The sequence below is a fragment of the Eriocheir sinensis genome, chromosome 9 (assembly GCF_024679095.1).
Source record: "Eriocheir sinensis breed Jianghai 21 chromosome 9, ASM2467909v1, whole genome shotgun sequence".
Lineage (NCBI taxonomy): Eukaryota > Metazoa > Arthropoda > Malacostraca > Decapoda > Varunidae > Eriocheir > Eriocheir sinensis.
In genome coordinates, this window is record NC_066517.1 from 6,842,454 (window position 1) to 6,851,666 (window position 9,213).

Sequence of the window (9,213 nt, forward strand, 5' to 3'; positions counted from 1 at the left end):
CAACATTTCCAGCAAGAACACCGTTCAGTGTGTCTTTGAAGGTCTGGTGAGTTATGTTTTCCTGATGATGTATTGGTATCCCCTTACTCCGTGACAACTGTTTGTTTTCCTCTGTGAGAATGGAATATATTTTGGGTTTTAATATGATGGCTTCTTTGATAAGCTGAGCACCTTCATTGCTCTTCATTGAAGGAGGGGTAGTCTGAGGGAAAATTGCTCGTGTCAAGGTGATTTGCTATGGGTCCATGTTTCAGCTCATCATTTAAACTGTTATGAATCTCCAAGCTGAAGATAAAACTATCAGTGTCTTCATACGCCAACTTAGCCCTATCACCATAATTAACCTTCATCACCTTGTACCAGAATTCATACATTGCTTTCTTGGCCATCTCTGAGATCTGAAAGCCCAGGTAATTAGGCCGTCTAATTTTAATGGTTTTCTTACTGTTTACACAGATGACCCGGTCTTTACCTAGTGGGTAGACTTTTCTGAAGGATGGACATCTAACACATTTCAAGAATGTGTTTTTTTTTTTTTCGTGACATATTTTTGCTGAGTCCCTATCTTACTTCAGAGAGTAGTGAGCGACCGTAAACGCCGTTGCTCATAAGCTTGAAAATGCGAGACCTGATACGGCAATTCTCATTTTTGCGTTGGTCAACATTCCGTTCAATAAACGGTTTGAGGAAATGCGCCTGGCGGTAGCTGTAGATGCCATGGACACAATGAATTTCCAGACCCAAAGAGAGCAAAAGTTGTAATAGTTCAAGACTAATAAGATAGTCTTTCAACCCTTTATGGCTAGCTACTAATTTCCAATTTCTTTTGGTGGGCTTACGCCCTTCAGCCTTCGAGAGTCTCTTGCTGTGAGAGGAGAGAAGGTCGGGTGATATATTCATTTGAGTTAGACCTAATGGGAACTCGTCAGTCGCTCTCGCTACCTCTGGAGAAATGTCATGTGTGTCGAGGTGGATCCAGTATCCCCGCTCGCCCCCCGTGGTGTGGTTCAATACTCCAATTTTCATGAATTCATCCACCTCTTTCTGGGAGAGTTTCTTGATATCGCCCATGGGCAGAGGCGAACACATGACTGTGGCATATAATGAATTAAAATCCAGATAAAAAATATAAGTTCCTGGTCCACCATCTCCCTGGTTATTCGCTTTCAAGCAAGGTCTCACACAGGTGACAAACCCCCCGCGAATATTTCTTTTAATGAGGTGATATATTTCAGGGGAGTAGGGAGGGTCAAGTTGAACACCTGTCGACAATAAAAATGAGTCATACGCATTGTCAGGAGGAGGTAGAAAGACACCTACCGATCGGGCGTGAGCTACTCCCGGTGAGGATATAGGGGAAGCGAGGAGGGTGCTGAATCCCTTCAAAGACCCTTCCCATGTCCTCACTAACCGTTTCCCTTTTGTCTCATTAACACCAGAGAGCAGTTCAGCATGCTCTCTAAAGACAGTTCCTTTATCTTTCTACACCACACTACATTCACACAACACACACACCTTTTCCCAAAATTCAAAATTCAAAATGGCGAAAAACAACACTGCCTCGGAGTCCCCGCCTGGGGGGGGGGGGGGCATAAATTCCCCCGGGGAGGACTCCCCTTCTCGCTGCCGACTTGAGAGGTGTCCTGATAACTCCTCGAACCTTCTCCTTATCAATTTCTGCAACATTCGTGGTCTTCGTTCTAATTTTCATTCTGTGGAACACCATCTCTCCTCCTCTAAACCTCATCTTCTTCCAAATCATGTTTTCTTTGCCCTCTCTGGCCTCAACTCTCAGAAGGCTTATGGACCTGATGGACTGCCTCCTGGTCAAACTCTTTCGTCTCTGGCTATCAACATCTATCTTTCCTTCCTGCTGGATGTAGCCTTTGTACAGCCTGTGCCTAAGAAGGGTGACCGTTCCAATCCCTCAAAATACCGCCCTATAGCTTTACTTTCCTGTCTATCTAAAGCTTTTGAATCAATCCTTAACCGGAAGATTCAAAAGCACCTTTCCGTTCTTTCTCTACTCCTCATGCTAAAAAAGCCTTGGTTTAATCATGCTTGTTATCGTGCTATTAAAGATAGAGAGGCAGCTCACAAAAGGTTCCAGAGCCTTCGAACTCCCGCTAACTATGACCTTTACATTTCAGCCCGGAATCGTGCCAAATCTATTCTCCGACTTACCAAAACTTCTTTTATCAATAGAAAATGTCAACACCTTGCTTCTTCTAATTTTTCCCGTGACTTCTGGCATCTAGCCAAAAATATCTCCTCCAATTTCACTTCTTCCTCTTTCCCTCCTCTCCTTAAACCTGACGGCAGCACTGCCGTCTCATCTGTCTCTAAGGCTGAACTCTTCGCTCAAACTTTCTGTAAGACCACCTTGGACGATTCTGGGCATATTCCTCCTACTCATCCCCCCTCTGACTCCTTTATGCCTGTTATTAATATTCTTCCAAATGATGTTTTCTATGCCCTCTCTGGCCTCAACTCTCAGAAGGCTTATGGACTTGATGGAGTGCCTCCTATTGTCCTTAAAAATTGTGCTTCCGTGCTGACACCCTGCCTGGTCAAACTCTTTCGTCTCTGCCTACCAACATCTACCTTTCCTTCATGCTGGAAGTATGCCTTTGTACAGCCTGTGCCTAAGAAGGGTGACCGTTCCAATCCCTCAAACGACCGCCCTATAGCTTTACTTTCCCGTCTATCTAAAGCTTTTGAATCAGTCCTTAACCGGAAGATTCAAAAGCACCTTTCCGCTTCTAAACTTCTAGCTGATAGCCAGTATAGGTTCCACTAGGGGCGTTCTACTGGCGATCTTCTTGCTCTCTTAACTGACTCCTGGCCATCCTCTCTTAGCCGTTTCGGTGAAACTTTCTCTGTTGCGCTTGACATATCGAAAACCTTCGATAGAGTCTGGCACAAGTCTTTGCTTTCTAAACTGCCCTCTTTCGGATTATATCCCTCTCTCTGCTCCTTTATTTTCAGTTTCCTTTCCGGCCGTTCTATCTCTACGGTGGTAGACGGTCACTGTTCTTCCCCTAAACCTATCAATAGTGGTGTTCCACAGGGTTCTGTCCTATCACCCACTCTCTTCCTGTTATTCATCAATGATCTTCTTTCCAAAACAAACTGTCCTGTCCACTCATACGCCGACGACTCCACTCTGCATTATTCAACTTGTTTTAATAGAAGACCCTCTCAACAGGAAGTACACGACTTCAGACTGGAGGCTGCAGAACGCTTAACCTCAGACCTTGCTATCATTTTCGATTGAGGCAGAAGGAACCTTGTGTCCTTCAATGCCTCAAAAACTCAATTTCTCCACCTATCAACTCGACACAATCTTCCAAACACCTATCCCCTATTCTTCGACAACACTCAGCTATCACCATATTCAACACTAAACATCCTCGGTATATCCTTTACTCAAAATCTCAACTGGAAACTTCGCATCTCCTCTCTCGCTAAATCAGCTTACTCGATGTTGGGCGTTCTGTATCGTCTCCGCCAGTTATTCTCCTCCACGCTGTTGCTATCCATATACAGGGGCCTTGTCCGCCCTCGTATGGAGTATGCATCTCACGTGTGGGGGGGCTCCACTCACACAGCTCTTCTGGACAGAGTGGAGTCTAAGGTTCTTCATCTCATCAGCCCTCCTCCTCCTACTGATAGTCTTCTACCTCTTAACTTCCATCGCGATGTTGCCTCTTTTTCTATTTTCTATCGATATTTCCACGCTGACTGCTCTTCTGAACTTGCTAACTGCATGCCTCCCCCCCCTCCCGCGGCCCCGCTGCACACGACTTTCTACTCATGCTCATACCTATACTGTCCAAACCCCTTATGCAAGAGTAAACCAGCATCTTCACTCTTTCATCCCTCACGCTGGTAAACTCTGGAACAATCTTCCTTCATCTGTATTTCCTCCTGTCTACGACTTGAACTCTTTCAAGAGAAGGGTATCAGGACACCTCTCCTCCCAAAATTGACCTCTCTTTCGGCCGCCTCTTTTGATTCTTTTTTAGGAGCAGCGAGTAGCGGGCTTTTTTTATTATTGTTTCCTTTTTTTGTGCCCTTGAGCTGCTTCATTTGTTGTAAAAAAAAAAAAAAATAAGATGAAAGAGAAACGTAATGTGATACGTCTAATCCGTATAGCTATTGTAAGGTGGACCTGTGTTTCATATATGTGTCTGCTAAAAGGCCGACATCTACATCACAGTACAGCTTAATGTAGTCACCTAATGTGCTACATGATGTAATCGTCCACACCTTTTGCGCATGTTGATTTTCCTCCTCTGACAGTTCTTTCTGTTTAAGTGTGTTATAAAAAGCTTCATGCGGGGGTAATGTCGTTTCCGACAGACACTCCAGGCTAGTGATGTACTCGTAACATAGCAGTTGCTTTCGAGTACAAATAGTCTCTCGCACCTCCGCGGGAAGATAACTTGTCATCTCATGTACGTATCGGGTAGAGTAACCAGCGTCCACATAACTCTCTGCCAGTTGACTTTGGCTGGCACCCATGATACTTAGTGTATCTTGAAATTGCAAGTCCCCAATCTTCACTTTATAATATTGTGACTCTGATTTGGAGAGAATGCTTACATCCATGTTTGGTTTATTCATTTCTTTTAAGACAATACCTACATCAAAACTCATGTTATGGGCTAAAGAGGTGAGATATTTATCCCTATCGCGACACTGTAAGTTGCAGCGGGTACAGTATGCCCCTATATAATTGTTATGTGGTAAGCTGTGGTCGTGGTGTCTTTGAGGTTTATTTTCATCTATGCGGTAATCACATGCTGACCTTTTGATAACCTCCCAAGCTTCAGACAGACTGGAAATGAAGTGATTGACAGCGTCTGTACCGAGATAGCTACTCTTCTTAATAACTTCACCTTGTCTGTCAATGATAAGGTATGCATACCCTATGGCCCCATGTTATCCTACTACACTTCCGTTATGACATGGTTTATTCATTGTCTCAAAAGTCAAAAAAATAAAGATGAGATGGGGAATAAGCATTCCCATAGTTTTTAAATTTCACCTTTTGATCTTCATTAGCGAAGAGAAGTGTTTGCGGGAAAGAACATCGGCATTCATGAGCGCTCATATCAATAGTAGCTGGAACACTGCAAAAGCATATTTTGCAGAACTTGGTATCATTTGACCTTGACGGAGGTGTGCGCGTCAGTTTCCTGTAATATGATTCAACGTCCTTAATGAGCATCATATGCTTTTCATCTAGAATTAGGAGTGGAATTACCGTAGAGTATTTCTCATTTTCCTTTCTAGATACAGAAAGATGATACCTGTTTTCTTCCTTGTGTAAGGTGTAGACATTCAGTGAAATGTGATTTAGACGCTCCAATTTAGACAAGTCTTCCCACGTCACCGGTTGTTCTACGCCATCCGTTTTCACTAGTTGCTCAATAACTCTTGGCTGTTCTACCATCCATGTTTTTTCCACGACGATTGAGTTTATAAGCCGTGATGCACTGAATCACACATAAGGACTGATTACCGCTGGGATTCAATATTTCATAGGCCCCGCGGACACCCTTTGGATACGGTGTAAACTCTCCTATTCTGTTGTGGGCAGCGTATTTGCAAAAAATTATGTGAAACTCCTCCACCCCAGAAATAATGAATCCAGAACCTTCCGTCTCATTTGTGAGTACCTCCAGTCGACTCGTAAGTTGTTCAATCCACAGGTCAACAAGCGCAGTCACTTCCTGGTATGTAATCAGACGTGATCGAAGAGCAATATGCATCACCGTATCCTTATCCTCACCTACAGGAGAAAATTTAACCAATTTAATTGCCATCAGAGCAAATATCTTGAAGGAGGGTGGAAACTCCCCACCATGACTTTTGAAATAGCTCCTGATTTTTCTGATAAAGAAATCACGATACTCGGTCAAATATCCGATTGGGTCGGTATTCACATGATCGGGTACGGAAAATAACTGGCGAGTATAACACCGAAGAAAATTGTCACTTGTATGAATAAGATTAGGCAGCACTGAGTGTGGTGGAGAAAATGGATTGTTATCTGTTGATGGTGAAGGTGACCTGGGTGAGGGCGACCTCCCAAGTCCACTCGGTCCTGGTCGTGGACTTGACCTGGGTGAGGGTGACCTCCCAAGTCCACTCGGTCCTGGTCGTGGACTTGACCTGGGTGAGGGCGACCTCCCAAGTCCACTCGGTCCTGGTCGTGGACTTGACCTGGGTGAGGGTGACCTCCCAAGTCCACTCGACCCTGGTCGTGGACTTAACCTGGGAGACGGTGACCTCCCAAGTCCACTCGGCCCTGGTCGTGGACTTAACCTGGGAGAGGGTGTCCTTCGAAGTCCACTCAGTCCTGGTCGTGGGCTTGACCTGGGTAGTGGTGTCCTTCGAAGGCCGCTTGAGTCTGTAAAGATTGCAATATAACCATAATTATCTGCTGTTCACCACTATCATTCTATCTGTGTTATATATATATATATATATATATATATATATATATATATATATATATATATATATATATATATATATATATATATATATATATATATATATATATATATATATATATATATATATATATATATATATATATATATATATATATATATATATATATATATATATATATATATATATATATATATATATATATATATATATATATATATATATATATATATATATATATTTCATACACTAATTCTACTGGTTAGATACAGGAACTTACCTAAGGTATGTCGTGTATGACGCTCTCCGGGTGTTGAACATTCATGTGATGATGTGGACATTGCACCACAACGTTCACACAGAACCCGCAGGGTCTCCTGCCACTCAGGGCATGGGGGATTAGAATACAGCGTCCCACAATCATCACACAATTCTCGCGCGGGAGATGATGGGTGACACCTGTGAGTTAGCCGTGTATTATAGACTTCGCCACACTTCTCACATAATTGTACGGTCCTTTCACACGTCACACAATCACCAGTGAATGATTTTCGCCGATTGCACAAACGACAAAGCTCTCCAAGCTTCATCTCACATCACCGTTTCACCTACAAGAGTCTATCTGACACTGATGAGGATGATAATCGAACTCAGACGACCTTCAGGGAGGCCTACCAAAACAAGCCCCCGCGTCCTTCACCCCCAACAAGTCTAGACCGCCATCCCGTCACAACATTGTCATGCGGGCAATAATCGAACTCAGACGACCTTCAGGGAGGCCTACCAAAACAAGCCCCCGCGACCTTCAACCCCCACTCACGTCTGGTCCGCCATCCATTGTCCCTCTGCCCCTCCCCACCCCTCACCACCTACCCTCCTAAGTGACCGCTGATACCCCGCGGGTACAGGCACAATGTCCTTGCGGTCATTGAGCCACGCCATAATACTCCAAAAGAGGAAGGGAGGAGGGGGAAGGGGAGGGGGAAGGGGAAGGGGAAGGGGGAAGGGGGCGTTGACCCCCGTGGCAGGCGGGGACTCCATTGTGACTCCCGTGGCGGGTATGTTTCATATGTGCCTCTCGTGACACGCCGCTGTCGATCGATTATGATTCCGGTGGCGATGGGGGTCTAGATGTGTCCGATAAATGTGTTCAAGATGGCTTGTTTTATACTACTGACTGGTCAGCGGCAGTATGGGATTGGAGGACTGTGGCAAAGGTTGTGTCAAGGATAGAGAACATGATTAAAGAAAGTCACTTCGCGTCAGCGAAAGAAGCCTTTTCCTTATTACAAATAATTAGCACTTCCCACATCTGTAGCACCGAACAGGGCCGGGGCACTATTCACCGCGTCATCCATTCCACATGATACACGCACTTTTGGGAGTCTCTTTTTCAGGCAACGACAGTTTTGGTTCACGTGATCATACTATTGGCAGTGGAAGCCTTAACTAGAGTACGCCGGACTTCAGATAAGTCGAGGTTGTTAATCGAGTAGCCATCCAGAGATTTGATTACGATATATTTTTCATAGTTGACTGGCTCATATAATCAAGGGAAAACTTCAACTTGTGGAATGTTGGAGCCAACAGGTTTACGAGAACCATTCCGTGGACCTACAGGTCGCTCAGGCTTGTCATGGGCAGACCCACGGTAGGGGTGGGACTCAATAGAGGCACCACCATGAACCATGAAAGGCTCCAGCGTGGTGATGGGAACGGTCGATTTGGAGAATCCAGCAGCGCACGCATTATGGAGAGAGGTAGGGCGGGGAAGAGTACTTACGGTACTCATGCAGCTATACATAATTACCTCATATCCCCTCCCCCATACCCAACAAGAAACCCAATGAGGGGAAGTAGGATGTTGGGGCAGTGGGCGGTGGCCGCGGAACAGGTGTGGTCGCCCACCTGAGAGTGACCGCTTAACCCTAGCCAACACATGACCAGCTGATTGATCCAGCGGGGCCACACCAAACCACCCGCCTTATCCCAACCCTTCTACCGAAGGAGCATGATGCCCACCTTGGGGAAAACAACCTCGCCACGCGATGGACTCATCTCTCAGATGAGAGGTCGCGGAGAGTATACGGGACGCCACGCATGGCAAACATGTGCGGAGGCACTACCCTCTCCTATGTGGTACAATGGCGAGCGTATAAGATTTCAACAGTAGTCGTCCTCCACTGGTGATGAAGGTAGAGTTCTGGGTCTATGAGGTCAACGTGCACCAAGCCCTTCCGCGAGGCAGGCTCGCTACCAGGGTAGGTGTTGCCGCCGACCCCGCCTTAAGCCCCGTCAATAGCACAAGGTGACTCCACTTCGACGGGTATGAGTAGGATGTTGGCTAGTGGGTCTGACACCTCCTTTCACCGTAGCAAAGCCCGCTGAGAGAGAGAGAGAGAGAGAGAGAGAAATGCATGGTATCTAATATGAAAATAGTGCCAACGACGAGTAATATTTGAATCACTTTCTTCCAATCCCAGACCACCCAGACAACCTTATGGGCCACAAGATGAACATTGTCTCAGTGTTACATTTCCCATATGTGGACTATACCTTGAACACCAACACACCTGGCAGCACCGTCACGCTGAACGACTCTGTCGACGCCCGCCTTCTCCTTACTCTGTCGGCTAAATTCAACTTTACGTATGTATCAGTATATATATATATATATATATATATAGAGAGAGAGAGAGAGAGAGAGAGAGAGAGAGAGAGAGAGAGAGAGAGAGAGAGAGAGAG

The 9,213-nt window shown here is 45.3% G+C and overlaps 1 long non-coding RNA gene across 1 annotated transcript in view; it reads left to right on the top strand.

Annotated features, from left to right (window-relative positions):
• The window catches only part of LOC126995876 (uncharacterized), a 46,512-nt gene extending 37,401 nt beyond the window's left edge, over positions 1-9,111 (top strand). The window contains exon 3 of the long non-coding RNA XR_007750792.1: positions 8,952-9,111. This is a non-coding gene — a long non-coding RNA (uncharacterized LOC126995876). The remainder of the gene's footprint in view (positions 1-8,951) is intronic.
• The last annotated feature ends 102 nt before the right edge of the window (positions 9,112-9,213 follow it).